The sequence below is a fragment of the Diospyros lotus genome, chromosome 10 (assembly GCF_014633365.1).
Source record: "Diospyros lotus cultivar Yz01 chromosome 10, ASM1463336v1, whole genome shotgun sequence".
NCBI classification, from domain to species: domain Eukaryota; kingdom Viridiplantae; phylum Streptophyta; class Magnoliopsida; order Ericales; family Ebenaceae; genus Diospyros; species Diospyros lotus.
The window spans coordinates 8,361,285-8,379,161 of record NC_068347.1 but is presented as its reverse complement, the minus strand read 5'-3'; the positions used below and the strand labels follow the sequence as shown (position 1 = coordinate 8,379,161).

At 38.7% G+C, this 17,877-nt stretch overlaps 1 long non-coding RNA gene across 1 annotated transcript; it reads right to left on the bottom strand.

The window, feature by feature from the left end:
- Positions 1-296: 296 nt before the first annotated feature.
- LOC127811935 (uncharacterized) lies at positions 297-6,762 on the bottom strand. The gene is made up of 3 exons (XR_008025802.1): positions 4,010-6,762; positions 907-1,274; positions 297-835 (listed from the first exon to the last, which is right to left on the bottom strand). It is a non-coding gene; the product is annotated as an uncharacterized LOC127811935 (long non-coding RNA).
- Positions 6,763-17,877: the final 11,115 nt, after the last annotated feature.

Genomic DNA, 17,877 nt, shown 5'->3' with positions numbered 1-17,877 from the left:
TCCAAGGGTCACGAGCCCTAGGCCGTCCCCAAAGGTGGACTAATGGCCAAGGAAAAGCTCTAGCCTAACACCCTTCTCCGCGAGGGAGTGGCTAAAATGGGTCACGAGTCCTAGTCTAACACCCTCCTTCATAAGGGAGTGGCTAAAATCCAAGAGTCAAGAGCCCTAGATCGTTCCCTCCAATTTGTCGACTAAAGGAGAACCAATGGTCAAATTAGCCCCCTTCAACTATGCAAAGGATCAGGGTTCAACTAGTCCTAGCTCATATGTTCACAATCAAAAGGTGAAGCGTCAAAATAGAATGGCATTATGAAATAGTCTAATACATGATGATGGAAGAGGTACAAAAAGTCCTAGCTAGAAAAATAGAAAAAACAACTCAAGCATCAGGAGAAACGTCATTGTCGGCGGCCATCTCTGAGTCCTCCAACTCAGCCACAATTTCTTCAACAGATCAAACATTGGACATGTCTAAGTCTGGATGAGCTTATAACACCTTAGTCCCATGGGCTTGAAATCCCTTCGTCCAAGCCTCTTATAAGTTCTGTTGGATGAACTCCTCCATCTCAGGAAGTTTGGTGGGCTTGGCATATTTGCGTTTGTACCTACAAATGAGTGAGTTCACTTGGGATAACTCTAAGTTAGCCCGGGATAGCTCTTCCTTGAGCTCCTGAATGCGTAGGCCCAAAGACTGTTGCTTGGAGGTCAACTCATCCAGGTTCTTCCTCTGGCTCTCTACTAACTTGTCCCTCTCATGCAATTGTGTGTCTAGTTCCAAGTTCTTCTTGGAAGCTTCGACAAAGCGTCCAAAGAAGTCTGAAACAAACATGACCACCTGTAATAAGCAAGATGAGTAAGGGCAACACAGCTAAGATTGAAAGATGCTGATAAAGTAAAAAGGATTACTTGGGCCAAATGCTTGCACAAAGTGGCTTTTACTGCCTCTGAAGACTGTTCAACCAACACTTGACGATCGGGTGGGGTGGCGAAATGGTGAATCATTCGTCTCACTACCTGACTATTCCGAATGAGGTCGTTTTCCTTCACTCCCCAGTCAGGAACATGGTCTGAATAGTGTGGAGGAGAATCGGGTTATGGGATGAGTTGTCTCGAAGATTGAGAAGTTTTCTTCTTCCTAGGGCGGCTAGATTTCCCTTTCTCGGCCGGAGAGGGATTCAAGGTAGCTTTTCCCTTCTTGGGAGCAGTGACACCCTCATCCTCCGTAGGTCTTCGTTTGTTCTTTCCTTAGATGAAGGTTGTGCTCACTATTTTAGCTGCAAAAGCACAAGCAAGATGTTAGTGGCAAGAAAATAAAAAATCAAAAGGTATGAAAATAGTGGAAGAAATGACTACCAAGAGTGACATCAGGCTCGGAGCAAGTGTGAGTGGATAAACCCCCTAAGTATAAGGTGCGGTCACATATCAATGCCCGGGCACTGATAGGGTTCAACTCCCTCAAAGTCTAAATATTACGAAGCTCATCCCGTGTGATCTCATGACTATAGATATTCGAGGGTTTGAAAACCCACTCAACTGGCACCCCAAAACTGATATCCTCGTCTTTCAGGCCAGTAAAGAAAAATCTACTCTTCCATCATTTTACGAAGGTAGGATTATCGACTATGAACTGAAGCTAGTTGAGGGGAGGAAAGGAAAACCGAGGTTCAGTCTTACTAATAGAGATTACCTTGAACATCCTAAAAAAGAGTTGGACAGTGAGTTCAATATCTCGAGCTCAACAACAAAAAATGAAGGTAGCTAGGCACCTCCAGCCATTGGGAGTCGACTGAGAGGGATATAACCCCACGATAGAGAATACCTCGACTACAGAGGCTAAGAGGGGAAACCTAAGGCTGACAGCTAGGGCTTGCTCATATATGGTAATACAACCACGAGGGGCCTGGTGGGCTTTTAGACCTTGGGGTTCTCTATACCAACACTCATCAAGAATGAGGTGGTATTTCCTAAGGAGGGAAAATAACTCTCTTTCAGTTATGGTGGAGTCGTTAATAATTAAATCCTCAGGTAAGTTCTCTAGGTTGGGATCACTACTCACACGAGACTCCGAAGAAAGATGATGAGAAACTCTTTTAGGCCTCCTAAGCTTTTTGGGCCTACGAAGGGGGCCGTGGGAGGGGCTGGATAATTCGACGTTCAATTCCTTTCTACTAAATTTAGTATTTGAGGTTTCTAAATCTAAGGAGGAAGAGGAATAAGAAGAAGACATGTTGAAAATGAGTAAGATTAGCTGAGAAGAAATCACTAACCAAGAGAAGGAAGACAGAGGTCAAGGAAGAAAAACCACAGCTGAGCACGAGCCAAAGAGAGCTCAACAAACGTGGTTTAGCTTGGGAAATCTCAAACCACACTTGGGACAAAAAAAAACCAAAAGAAGCAAGTTAGTCAAGTTAAGGCTTATTTTGTGGTTATTAATAAAATGCATATATATATAAAAAAAAAAGAAGGAAAAGGGCAACAAATAGGGCAGGTGCCCCAAGGGGAGATCAGTCATGGCCAAAGTCGGCCATGGCCAATCTCGGTCAGGCTGACCCTAGCCGCGCCTCAGCTATGGCTGAGGAGCTAGGCCTCGCCAAGATCTTGCGAGGCTGAGCTCAGCCAGGCGCCAAGGCCGACCTTGACCATGGCCTAGATCTAGCTTGGTCAACCTCGGCCAGGCAGAGGTCTGCCTCGTTGAGGAAGAAGGACAAAAAATAATTAAAAAAATTATATAAAAAAAAATAAACAATACAAAAAGAAAAGCAAAAAAGAATGGAGGAAAAGACTAATCTCAAAAAGTTGGGAGCTTGTCTTGAAGTGATAATTGAGGGGTGGTGCCCTAGGGCTTATATAGAGGGACCCAAGCTCTTCAGCCAAATACCCATTAAAGGTACAAAATAATGAATGTCACCCTCCAACCAAAGACCCCTTATAATTTTAAGGTAATAAATGACATTGTTAAACATTAATCTCATGCTTAAAACCACTCATGTGCATCTTGGGTCAAATTTACAGTCAAATAACCTCAGAAATTAAGCTACTCGTCGACCCAGCATGATTTTCAGCTCAGCTCAAGAAGTGGGGAGTAAGTGATGCAGCACTACCTAAATTACAAGAATACCCCCACGCGCTAGTCATTTCACTCACCACGTGAATTGCTTGAGAGATTGACACATGGCAAGTCCACAATTTGGAGCGGAGTCCGAAAAATTTGGGCCGGACCGCGAGACTGGTTCCAGCTTGTTCGGGGTCCTCGGAAGTCATGCCCGCCCATCTCAGGTTTTATCTCGGGTACCCCATAATGGACCTGCCTATAAAAAGCAGGGGTCCTTACCAAGTATGACCAAAGCTCTCCAGCCTTTACATTTTTTACTACTCACATTTACTCTATTGACTGGAGCGTCAGAATCTACCCCGGGGGATCCTAACCCCTATGCTCTGTTGTCTTGCAGGCTACATTCCCAAGGTTAGACATCATCAAGTCTGAAGTTCCATTCCCGAGGTCCATTTGTTGAGGCGGTACATGGTGGTCGGTCTAAAATACCATCATCAAATAACTTGCACTATGTTTGTGGGATAAGGACAAGAAATGTAATGGCTCGCACTCGATCGACCATGGAAACTTCACATAAAGGAGAATAGTCAGAACAAATGCATGGAACATATGAAGTTATATCTCAACAAGTTCGACCTACTTAACAAAACTTTCCTGGGTAGTCATGGCATTTTGCTAGATAAGGTCAAGCTTACCCTAAGAGAGAATGTTGCCTCGAATAACATGCATCCCCCAAGCAACTTCACCCCAAATAGAACACCTTCTTGGGCAATCCTATCCCAAACTATAGACTTCTCCAGGGCAACTGAAAGATTCCACGTATGGCGGTACAAGTAAAATTAATTTTTTTTACATGTATCAGATACACACATTAGAATACAATAAACACACACCATACACAGTTTGAATATTTAAGCTACATGTATATTCATCACATGAATAACAATAAATGCATACCTGAAATGAATGTTAGGTTGGGGTATAGAAATGCTTTCTGTACTGAGACCAGATGCCACCTCACGTTGTGGTGGTCCTAGGTTATTCGCACTTAGCTTGCTATCCGATATTGTTCTGGTCACCTCTTTTCGTGCTAGACCAGAGGCTGCTCGAATCACCAACACTTGTGTCTCAAAATTATAGCATGACAACCACATAACAACATTTTTTAACAAAAGCGAAAGAAGACAGAGGAATAGAAATTATAGAGGAGCAAGCATTCATAAGTCTTCATCTTCTCTTTGTAATTTTCCTTATATACTCACATCCCAAATTGAATTGTTGCCTCACCCTAGCCTTCCCAATTGGCCGCCACATGGACAGCACTACCGTTGGCCAAGGCGATGTAGGAGTCCACTTCTACAGCCATTGGGAGTTGACTCCCACAAAAGAAAGTTAACCTCCCTACCCAACAAGTCAACATCTGACTTGTTGTTTCCTGCAACGCATTGGGCACACGATGTCGATACCAAATGCAACATTATATAGTGTAACGACCCGTTAGTGGGTCTAGGAGTTATCGGTATTTTATTTTGGGCATTAGAAATTTTTTCCTTTATTAATTATTTGTTGGAAATAATTTATGTGTTGTTAAAGAGGGGAAAATTAAGGGAAAATATTTTTATGAGAAATAAATGTAAGGAAAATTAAATTTGATTAGCCCACATAAATGAGAATATAATATATATGCATATATGGGTGCATAATACTTGATTAATTAAATGGTTAATTGGATTATATATATATATATATGTATATGTGTGTGTGTGTGTATCATGGGGGTTGATTAAGGTAAAGGAAAAACAAAAGAAATGGAAAAAGCCCAAAGAGGCTTACCTTGTATATATGGTGTAGGAAAAAGGTAAAGATAAAAATAGGAATTCCCTAAATAGGGAGAATAAAGAAAATGGGAAAGAATAAGAGAAATAGAAAATGACCAAAAGTGTAATACCTAGGAATTTATATTAAAGGTACGATAGAATTTGTAGAAATTTGCGGGTCAAAATGCAATTTTCCATACACTGAGGGCCAACGTGTAAATTACAAAACTTGGCAAAGATGGTGAAATGACAGCAACAAGAATGAAACTTGGGGCATAGAAATGTCCAAGGAAATAGGATTTATCAAAAACAAAAGAAGATTCGCGAAATGAGGACCAAAAATGCGATTTTCACATACCCAAGCCAAAGTGTAAAATTCAGAAACTGCTTGATGGAGGTCGAAAAGACAAATTTCCTAGAAACTCTAGGGTGGAATGAAGAGTTGGGAACTTGTAGGCCATAGTGGAACTAATGAAAAGTTGAGGGGTGTTAAGGAAAGGGGTAAACTATAGTTGAAAATTAGTTAGGGGGTGAAAGTGAAAAAAACCAAAAATAGATGTGAAACCGATTGAATGTATTGTGGTCGCTGGCTAGCTGTCTTTGGCCATCGGGAAGCTCGCCTAGAGGCTCCAAAATAGCCTTCAGGTCATGATGGTTCTTTGGGGATGGCCGTTGGTTGAGAATGACGACGATGAGTTCGACTCCTAGCTTTGCGTAAAATTAACTACCTTAAAGACACACTCACAAGGGGGTCACACTTGCCAGAATACGAGGTTTATGTAGTACAAAATTTAAAACTGGTAAGTCCAGGTCATATCTACAGGGAAGTTAATTATTAAAATAAAAAAATAAAGACAGTGCATGAAAGTAAATTGTGAAATAGTGTGGTGTGATACGGGAAAAATTAAGATAGTGAATTAACACTGAAAATAAAACGTTTTGGGACAAGACAATTTTAATGTCGATCCATTCATTCCCCAAGCAAGCACAAAATTATAGTATCATCAGATTTGAAAATTAGATTATAGAATTTTGCTATTGATTACACTTTGGGATAATGATAGTTCTATTTCTAGCATCTTCCATACATGGCATGAGAAGATCTAACTTGAGCAACCATCATAAATTAAAATGCAAATATATTACACTTAGACTTGGGTATAGTATGACAGTATTTTCAATTTGGGCAACTCACATACTTGGCACGAGAGTTTCGAGTTAAGCATATACCTCAATGCAAATCTAAATGTTTTGCCAAAAATTCTTAATCTAATTTTAAAATCTCAACTAAGCAATGGAGTCAGCTTGTTTGGGTTATTCATAGCATCGAACACTATCCTTGCCTCGGCCCAATACTTACTTAGCTATATGTCTCCATTTAAAAATTAATTGACAAAAATTAAATAACAAGAAATTAAAGTTACAAAAATAAAAGTGCTAAAATTAAAATACTGAAACTAAATTGCAGAAATTAAAAGGCAGAATTTAAAAAACATAAATTAATGACGGTAAATTATAAAGGAATAACAGAAATTAATAACACAATCTAAATGTCCACAGAAAATAAAAGAAGCAGAATGAGATTACTAAACAGTACAATACTGAAATTAAAGCGTAATACTACTATAGAAATTAACCAACAGGAAATGAACTAAAAGCAATTAAATGAACAGAATCGAAAGAAACACTGTGCGTGAAATTAAAACTCCCTTGCTGTGCGTGAATTAATCCTTGCTGCTGTGCACTCACTGTAGTCTCACTCTCCTCTGAAATTTCCAGCGCACTCTCACTGTGCGATTGCTGCTGCCCAGAAATTCCAGCACTCCGTTCTTCCTTCCCAATTGCTCTCTGGCTCCCCTTATTTGGTTCCAGAAAATGGCGGATAGGGGCCTTCGTCTCTCCTCACTCTGTTCGCACATATATATATATATATATATATATATCACGCCACTGAAATTCCAGCGCACTGCTCATTCCCCAAATTGCCCTCAATCTTGATGAAGAATTGCAAGAGAAGGACCGCATTTCTCAGGCCACTGTACGCTTCTCTGCTTCCACGCTGCTGGGCCTTTAATTTCTTTATGGGCTGCAAAATTTGACTGGGTTTTAATTGGGCATGCGGCAGCTTCAATTGGGCTTGCGGCCGGGGCTTTAAATCCAATAAGTGAGCCGTCAAATTGTGGGCTTCAATTGCAATCAGCGGCTGGCAGCATCTTCAATCAATGGCTGGGCTTTCCAATTGCACTGCTTCACGCTGCATCTTCAATTCCAATTGAATTGAATTAATATATTATATATATATATGTATTACGCATATATATTCCAATTGAATATATGTATTATTATATTATATTATATTATATTATATATATATGTGTTTATATGGTGGCACGCATGGATATATGTATATGTATTATATATGTATTATAATATATTATATTTTATAAATATATATTATATATTTATATATATTGTAAATTTGTTTTCAATTTAATTTCTTTTGTTAAAAATTAAAGGAAAATATTCTCTTTTTTTTAAAAATTTTTAATTAACTCCTAATCTCTCTTTAAATTTTATTTTCATCTAAAGCTGCATATAACTATAAATTGTGCATAAATATTCAATTAAATTAATTTTAAAATCAAAATAGGGGTTAATTATAACAAAATTGACCACTAATCACGACACGACCGGAATTTATGGTGGAAGTGACGAAGATTGGTCGAGTTTTTCGAGGGATTTTTGGGATGCTTAAGGGCTATTCGAATGATTTAGAGGCTAGATTTGGTGCTTAAGGGGTAAGGAAACCCAAGATTTGGTGGTTTTTGGCTGATAAAACGGGTATAAATAGGGGTTGAGGGTCGAGGGTTTCAAAACAAAATTGAGAGAAATTTCTCGCGTTTTAGCTTGAATCGAGCATCAAGGTTAGAGGGCTTTTGTTCTTTGAGTTGTGGGAAGCAATTCTAGAGAATTTGGGAGAGTTTGGTGTGGGTTTAAAAAGGTTTCAGCAAGTTGGCCGGAAAATCGAGCTCTTGTGGAACCGAGACCTGTAATCGGCCATTAGGGGCTTTTCCGGTGGTGTTTTCAGGCAGCCAAGGGCACCTCTAGGACCGTCTTGAGGAGTACTACAAGGAGGTGAGGTCGGATTGACCATTAGAGTAATCGCCGGTGACCGATACCAGAGATGATGATCGGAGAATAAGATATGTGTAGGCTTCATGCACCAGTGCATGTGTGTGGCGCGTAAGGGCGCATGAGGTATTGTTTGCCTTTGAAATTATTTTTATAATTTTTTGAAAACATATTTTAGGGATGTTTATGGAAAAATATTTGGTAGATAGTTATTTTGGAATTTTTGAGGAAAAAGGAATTTATGGAAAATAGAGAAAAATAGGAAAAATTGAGAAAATTATGAAAAAAAATAGAAATATTGATTTCTATAGATATGACAATGAACAAGAGACGATTTCACTGTTCAAAGAAAAGATTGCATGCCTTTCGAGGCCTAACACGCATTATGAGGCACAAATCGACTTTCCAAACAAGGTGAGTGATTCAATCCAATATTACCCTTTGTTTTAAAAATGGTTTGGTGTAAGTGTAGTGGGTTCAGGTGAGCAGTTCTACCCTCCTGAGCTTAGGTTGCATGTGTTTAGCCAGTTCTAGCAAGCGGTTATTCCCTCCAGAACTTGGGATGTTTCTTGTAGGTGTTTTTACTTAAAGGTATTGACATCATATGCATATTGAACATGTGGTGTATTGCATTAACTGGTTTTACTTGTAAAAGAATCGGTGCATGATGTGTGATTTTCATATCATTATATATTATATTGAATTCATGTAGTTGTTATGCCCGTGGGGACGGGATGGGGTCTTCTTTGGAATGGGGCAAGGTTAATCCCAACCATCGGGTAACGTGGATGGACACGTGGGGATTAAGTATATCGCAACAAGGTCAATCCCAATAAGGTGATGTGGAACGATTTTCACGGGAGATTGAGTATGCTAGGGAGATTTCTTAAGTTAGACGTGTTGCGTGTCGTCTATATATGCCATGCTCATAATCATTCATGCATTCAGTAAACTATATCTTGTCATCACTTAGATGTTTCATCATATAATCTAGGTTATGCCCTAGGAACATTCAACGTTCCAGACAGGGACTGCTGCAAAGAAGAGGACGTGGCCAGTTAAGGGCTGACAGTATTTAGCGTGATAATCGTTGTTATCATTTTAGAGTTGTAATACTTATTTTGATGTGGAAATTACTATGTATGAACAATTGTGATAATCCATGGTATTCAATGTTATTACTTTCCGCTGTGTAATGTTATGTTCCGTTTAGTTTAAATCTATTATTTTTGTTAGTTAAACGGGAAAGATTGGGGTCTTGGGATCTTGTGAGCATGTGAAGATTATTCTTTGAATCATCACATGTGTCGGGCATATGAGAGCATGTAAAGATTGTTCTTGAAGCACCACGCATGATGAACTTAAAAAAAAAAAGATTCTCGAGAATTTCCTTTATAGTGACACGCTTGGCAAGGCGGGGTATTACAAAAAGGGATTTGGATATTTGTGTGATGTGTGTGCAATTGAAGGGAAAATGTGGAAATGAGGGAAAAAATTGATGGGAGTAGGTGGGGGAGACGTGCATATCATGCTCTTCTTCCTCCTTGCTTGCTTGCTTGTATCTTCTTCTTCTCTTTTCATTTTAGCTCCCGATTCTTTTTCTTCTCCATCATCTTTGTAACGACCCGTTTTTAGGTACCGGTAAAGTGTGTGGGCATAGAATATTTACTTTATGTGAATGTTAATTTTTAAGGAATTATCTAAGTCATTTTTAGATGATATGGCAAAGGAAGTGGAAATACCGAATGGGTAAGGGGTTGACTTGAGTGGTAGTGTGACTCACATGTGTGCAAGGTATGTGTATATTTGATTTATGTCATTTGAGGTATGGATTAATAAAGAAATTTCAACTTATTGTCATGGAATAGCCATTGGGTGGAATAAGACCAAGTGGGGACATGCTTGGCTTTTACAATAAAGGGGATTATTATTAAGGAAAGTGGGTGGTAGTCTTGAATTTCATCTTCTTTTTGCATAGATTTTCTTCTTGTTTTGGGAGGTGATGAAAGCTAAGGTTTGTGGTGGATCTTCCAAATGAAACCTTAAGTAGAAAAGTTTGACAAGGCAAGTTCTAAACCTTTTTTCTGTCTTTTGATTCCATTGGCTTTGGTATTTTTCAAGAAAAGCTTGGTTTGGAAGCTATGTAGAGATGGTTGTAAATCTCTCAAACCCCTTGTTTGATCTTGTTAGTTTCATTTGGACTTCAAAATAGGGCTTGTTCCACCTTATAACCCCTTGAGAATGATGTATTTATTGTTTGGATGTAGTTGTTACAAGTCTTTGTGTTGAACTTGCATGTTTAGAGGGTTTTCGGGATGGTTCTCGGCTTCAATCGGTTGACCAGTTGAGAGAAATGGTCGACTGTTTATGCCATGTGGCAACCTGCGCATGTTTCACTATTTTGGGCATAACTTTTAGTAGAAAAGTTCGATTTGAGAACCATTTGAAGCGTTATAAACTAGACTCGATAGGATTCGTTTTGGTATAGATTTAAACCCATTTGAATAACATTTGAACAATATACTCTTGTGAGATTTGAAGGGTTTGGTTCTCCCTTCTGTTTGTTGTGGAATTAAGCTAGGTTGTTGTGGGTAGGTTCTCGTAGAGGTTGTTGTGGCCAAGAATATTTGTATATGTTCCTTTTATTTCCAGTATATGGTCAGTTCATATGCATGCAAGAGCTTGGGATATGCATTGGGGGTTTCATGTGACTTGAGTGCTTGTCACATGACCATGATATTTACTTTCTAATTGTTAAGCACAAGCATTTGCATTTAACGTGTGATTTACTAGTTGGATGAGGCTTGATCAAATGCTGGGCTTATGGGGGCTCTACATTCTGTCCAGTCTACTACGCCACCCCTTATTTATTGCATTTGCACGAGTCATGGCACTAGTTTTGAGATACAGTTGTATGGTGTCGGGTTTTTTGAACTGAGTTATTTAGGTGTGCCCAGTTTTATCTTGGACACTTATACGTGCCAGCGAGTGTGGTAGCTCTCACCCGAGCAAGCTTCAGCTCATAGTATAGGTACAGTCTGCCTTCAGGGCAGTAGCAGGTTTGTTATAACGACTTGGGTGCTAGTGCATTTCTTATTTGGGCCCCAAGATCCGGTATGTGAGTATTGTTATTTCTACAGTTGGTACCTGTATCAGTTTATGAGATTGCATGGCATATTATGCATGAGTTTCAATTTGTTATACACTTGAGATGCAGGTTTACTCTTAGCACCTACTCTATCCATCTTTCCTTTCTTTATGAGCTTACTGAGTCATTTGGACTCACCTTGTTTTCTCTTCATTCCAGCTAAAGGCAACGACCCAGTTGGGGGCGAGTCTAGTAGTTCTCGACTTCTTGGTTAGGCGGTGTACAGGGCCATGAAGACTTAACAGTTGTCAGCCTAGGGGTTCTTTTTTGTGCATTTTGTCACTTCTGGACTGTACTTTTCTTCAGTCTATTTGGGTTCGTATGCATTATGTTTATTTTGTGGTTGGTGTGCCAATGATGTATGTTATGCGTTCCCGGGCTATGTAAACCTAGAGATTAGTTGAGGTATATCAGGTTGAGGTTTTGATAGTCACGCCAGAATGGCAAGTTTCCTTTATCTAGTTTCTTTTTTGGTATTCATCAGTTGCATGCATGACAGGTTCATTTGGTCCCAGGTGGTTTCTATTTTAGTAATGCACTCGCTTTGGTTCTTTGGGGACTTGGGTGGGGGTCTTACAATCTTTCTCTTTTTTCTTCTCTTCTTGGTGGTTTAGAAGCTCAAAGGAGTGGGGCTTTTGCAGCTGGTTCCTTCTTCTCCTCTTTCTTCTCATTGGAAAGCAACTCCATGGCAAGTTCTTTCTTGCACTTTTATTTGGATTATGCAAGTTTCTTCTACTATTCTTTTTTTTAAGCAAGTCTAGATTATCTATCTATCCCCAAATGTGGTTTGAAGCCTCTTTTGTTGCATTAATGATCATAAGTTGTTTCTTTGTGTTCTTGGAAAGCATTTTTGTAGTTAATGGGTTTTTCTTCCATTTTCTTTCAAATTTTCTTGGATTTTTCCTAAGATGTTATTGAGTCCCAATAAAAGTCTCCATGGGGTTTATTTCACCCTACTTTCTCAATGGAATGACAAATTGGGGGTAAGGAAACCAAACTTGAGAGTTTGGGTGTGTTTATTATTTTTCAGCTTCGTTGTAACTTCGGTTGACTAAAGTTGCCACTTCAGTTGACCTAAGTTGTCCAGTAGCTTTGTTGTGGCTTCGATTGAAGTCTTGGTCGACTTAAGGTCATGGGTTAGCAATCTACCTATCTTCGGTCGACCAAAGTTGAACTTCAATCAACTTCGGTTGACTGAAGCTCATAAGTCTTCATTATAATCAGCTTTGATCGAGCTAAGTTAGATTTCGGTCGACTGAATCTTAAAATCAGCATTCTGCCCAACTTTGGTCACCTAAGATGCTTAGCCATTTCAACACCCACATTTTTTAGCACAAGGAGTTTTGCGCACCTTACACTATTTTGGCCATAACTTTTTATAGAAATATTAGAATTGAGATCCACTTTCTGCGTTGTAATCTAGACTCGATAAGATTCGATTTGGTATAGGATTTGAACCATTTGGAAAATTATTAATCTTGTGGGATTCATTTGAAATGTATGCTTGATTCAGAGCTTTTTGCTTCACTAAATTTCGTTCATGCTTAAATTCTGAAAATAAATACTTCCACCTTAATCCAGTTATCAATATTATCATATAGTTGCACTTAATTGATATGGTGAAATTTATTTAAATGTTGAATTGTGTGAAATAGCCAAGAATCTTAGTAGGGCATGGACCCGATACGTTAGCCGATAAGTGTAAGGTTATGATATGAGCGGGTTGCGGGGCACAGACCTGGTAGATTAGCCGGTGAGTGCAAGGTTATGATATGAGTGGGTTGCGGGGCACAGACCCGATAGGTTAGCTGGTGAGTGCGAATCTCGAACCCAAGGTTGGAAGGTCTCATGTTATATGTTGTCTAGAAAAAACCTAAGAGGGGGGTGAATTAGGTTTTTCAAAAATTAATAATTTTATCTCTTTTGAAAATTCTTAAATTTGTGATCTTAATATGTGGTGATTGAAGTAGAATTGAAAACAGTAAAATCACACAACCACACAGAAGAAGAGAAATTTATAGAGATTCGACTCTAAAAAGTCTACTCCTTTCTCTTAAGACTTAGCTTGAGGCTCTCAAGACTTAGTTTTAGGTTCCACCAAGGAAAATCAACACTAGTTTTTAATTGGAGCTAGAACCAACATACAATCTCTTACTTATGCCAAAACCACTAGCATACTACTAGCAAATACAATCCCCTCACACAACAAGTGGGTAAAAATAACAAACTTACAATCAGAGACAATTACAAACAAGTCATCAACGGTTGAGAATTTTACTAGCCAGCACACTTCCAGCACTTCGAACATTCTCACTCTTGTTTGAATGCTCTATCAAGTTTGTTCTTTCTTGAGCCTCCATACTTACTCTATATATATACATCTTCCAAACACACTAGCCATTAAAGAAAAAGGTTAATATGAAATTTGAAATTCAAAAAATGTTTAGGCTTTCTCAAACAATTAGAAAACATGTCTTATCTTTAATTCAAAATAAATTTACTTTTTACATGAGAAATCAAGATTTAAAAATTTAAATATAAGCTTTTGAGACATAAATGATTAAAACAAGAAAACATGTCTAAAAGCAATTCTCCTTTAATTTAAAATGAATTTATTTTTTGCATGTGTAAGAGAAAACATGTCTAAAAATAATTCTCCTTTAATTCAAGATTTGAAAATTCAAATATAAGTTTTTGAGACATAAATGATTAAAACAAGAAAACATGTTTAAAAATAATTATCCTTTAATTTAAAATAAATTTACTTTTTGCATAAATAAGAGAAAACATGTCTAAAACTAATTCTCTTTAATTCAAAATAAATTTACTTTTTGTATGAAAAAGAGAAAATATGTCTAAAAGTAATTCTCCTTTAATTCAACTTTTTGCATAAGTAAGAAATGTATTTATCAATAAATGAAAATTTAAACATAAACTTTTGAGACATAAATGATTAAAATAAGGAAACATGTCTAAAGACAATCCACCTTTAATTCAAAATAAATTACTCTTTGTACCCACTTTTAATTCAAAATAAATTTACTTTTTATATGAGAAAAAATATATTTATATCATAAAAATATTTTTGTTATCATCAAAATCGTATTTACTTACCATTGAGCTTAACATTATATACATTGTTGTGTGTTATGTGTAGTGTGATACAAGTTATGTACAACGAAGGCCTTGCGTGCCATTATATTAAGTATGTGAATGTCACCTTATAGAGTTGAAAGTGTGTTTTGATTTTATGAAAAGAAATCATAATCCAAGGAAGTGTTGTTAATAAGAAAGACATGATCCCATGTATGTTTATATGTTAGGTAGCAATTTTCCTTGGCTCTACGTTATGCATGCCTTCATATATTGATTTCATTGTGCTTTCATTTTCTATACATATGCTTGTTGAGCCTTGTGGCTTACCTCGCTTTTTCCTTACCATTCTAGGTAAAGGTAAGGGAAAAGTAGTAGTAGAGAGCGAATCCAGTAGGGTTAGAACCCAAGGGTAGTCGTGTATAGAGATGTCCCTGGCAAGAGGTTCTTAGGAGTATTTTATAGAGAGCATGTAGATTAAGAAATTATTTTGTAATTTGCATTAATTGCCCATATTTTTTTGTAGAATGGCCATTGCGCCCAGCTGGATATGTAAATCCAATTATGGTTGAATTGTGTTATTTTGGCTCCTGATATTCAGTGGGCAAGGAAAAAGAAATGTGTGTGTCCATGTTCCATTTGAGTTATCATTTCGATATCCATTTTGAATAGACCTTCTCTCGAACTTCCTATGCTAGTAGGTAAATCTGAGAGTAGGGCCCTAACATATGGAGTGTGACTTTCTAGGTTCACTGTCCTCTAACAATCAAATAGCACCAAAACTCATTTCGGCATCGGTCAACACCTTGACCCATCACCCAAATCTTTCCATATCTAAATGACAATCTGAGGGACTATCACGAATAATTTTGCGTGTGAGGCACTATCCTGAGCAATTTCATGTTTAAGACTTGTCCCACACAAGTCCATGTTAGGTCCATTTTGTAAAGACCATATTTCTCCTTAACTCATTATGTACAACGGAAGCATGACATAGCATATAGCTAAATCTTTTACATAACATTTAGGTCAACTCACCCATAAGATACAAAACAACATAACTTAACAGAACATAACAGTGCCTTTCCGGGACACAACACACTCCCAAGCTACTCACGCATCGTTCGGTCAGGGGATCTTTACACACACCACTTATCCATGGAGACTTAGACACTGTTGGACCCACCTTCAACAACCATCTCGCTCTTACTTGGAATGATGTAAAGCAAGGGTGAGTCATAAAACTCACTAAACATAATGAAAGAACAGGTAATGGTTAAGGTTTGAACCATCCCAGAACATCACGCGTACAAGCTAAGAATAGAATCATACAATAATTTAGCATATATATAGATACTGGCTGTAAACACCCCCACCTAGATATCTTAACCACCCATACTACCCGAACGGGAGCGCCTACGGAAGGATAAAGAATGAAACACAAGACAAGAACTACCTTAGCATGCATACATAAGAATTAAAATAGCGGAAGCTAAGCTATACACATGTATGCACTACGGGTACACCATTAGCACAACAGTCACATGATAAATAAATGCATATAGACTCCTGTGCTAACATACATGAGACACGAGAAATGACCTGGTACAGTAAAAAATAATAGAGTAAATCCCTCTCAAACATCAGAGTTGACAAAGGCTGACAGGGGAATGACGGGGACTGACGAAACTGCATGTACACCGTACTTAGCCCACGTTGCCATTACCTGGAATGATGGAAAGCAAAGTGAGTCGAGAGACTCAGCAAGCATAAAGAAAGAAAGCTATAGGCTGAACATATCCAATAATCTCTCCCCAGAACACCAACCCCCAAGAACACACAAGCTATGAGACGCCCAACACAGTATAAAAGCGTAAATAAAAGCACGTATCAATCATTGGGGGCCATACAAGATACACAGCACCCAAGTCTTATACCAACTTGCTGCTACCCTGGAAGGCAACATAAATCTCCAACAAACCTGTGTGCGCTGTCTTGGGTCAGTGCTCTCGCCACCTGTGTGCTCGCGTCGGTCCTCCTGACACTCGAGCTGTAGAATAGCCGAGCCATAGGCTCCCTTGGAACGATCCTCCTTTTTAAGACCTGTGAACTGTTAGTAACCATGCGATGCACATAAAAATGCAATGGCGTAGTGAGCATCAACGTGATACACCAGTGCCCATACATCTAAGCATCAGGCCATGCTCCGCCCACATAGTAAACCACACGCAATGCATATGCCCGTGCCAGATGCAATCTAACCATGCTAGAATGTCTGTGTCCAAGCATACTCAATAAATGAATACCCTAACATGCATCTCGTACCCATGTGCATATTAAACCATGAACGTTAATACAACATATTGAATCATGCAGTAAATCACATATTGACAGAGCTAGTCAGCAGCGTCCGACACTGGTCAACGGTTAGTGATTAGGAGTGTCCACCTGACGATCTACTTTAGGGTCGTACAATAGTCTACTCTAACGTCACCAAACAGGCGACCCTTGCCCCACTGCTCGACAACTAGCCTACTCACACCCAAGAAATCCATAATCAAACCCACACATCTAGGAACCTAGTCCCCAAGTTGGGTTCGACATCATTTTGAAAGGATTGGGGGCAATACAGACCCCCTTAGGCTTTAAACAACTACAATTCTAGAAGTCCCAAATTTAATTTAAATTATACGAAACGAATAATAACTCATTAAATATTGCTAGGAGCCGAATTGGAGTAAGGGAGAGGGCAAAATATGGGAAACAATAGGGACTTACACGAAGGTTGCAAGGTTTACAGAGGGGGTTTAAAGCTTGCCTGTTAATAGTAGATTCCTACCTCCTTGCTCTGTCGCTGCATAAATTAGCAATTTTTACTAATTACCTTAAGCTTCTGTATAAAGCCTATACGCGTATTTCCAATAATTTGGCTAAATCGATATAAAATCGAGGCTATTACGGGTATAAGAGGTCACTAAAAATTAGAAAGTAAAGAAGGCTTGTCTTATTTCGTAGATTTTTTTGTCCTAAATGCCCACGCACTGTAAAATAATAATAACACTAAAATAAACCAAAATACAGCCTCAAAATAAGATTTAATCTATAGAAAATGTTTAATACAAGTTGATTAACCTATCTTGCGCTTCAGATTTTCAATTGCACGGAATAAAATCAAATTTTCTCTTTATTTTCTCCATTCTTCACGCTGTCTTTGCGCTTGCTTCTTATCCCATTTGCTCTCTATTTTGCTATATGTTTTCCTCCAAATTTAGCTTCAATTGAAGCATTAAATAGCAATAGAATTCGATAGAAAGCATGGCCAATTTGGCCTTAAAAATAGTGAAAATAGAGAAGGCGAGGGGGCAGCAGCACGGATGTACCAATGCGTGCCACGTGGCCGTGCAATGGCCAGCACTAGCGCCCCGAAATGGCGCCGTTTTGGTCGCCCTTTGCTGCCCAAAATAATTCCTTCTTCCCCCAGCCGCGCGCCACTCCAGCCCAGCTCGAACCCTCGACCTCCAGCATCCTCTCGCGCATGCGTGCCATCTCACCTAGCAGCTCCTTCACTCTATATATGCACACCATTAATTTTAAAGTAATCCCTAGCCAAGTTTCGAGATTTGCACCAGCACCCC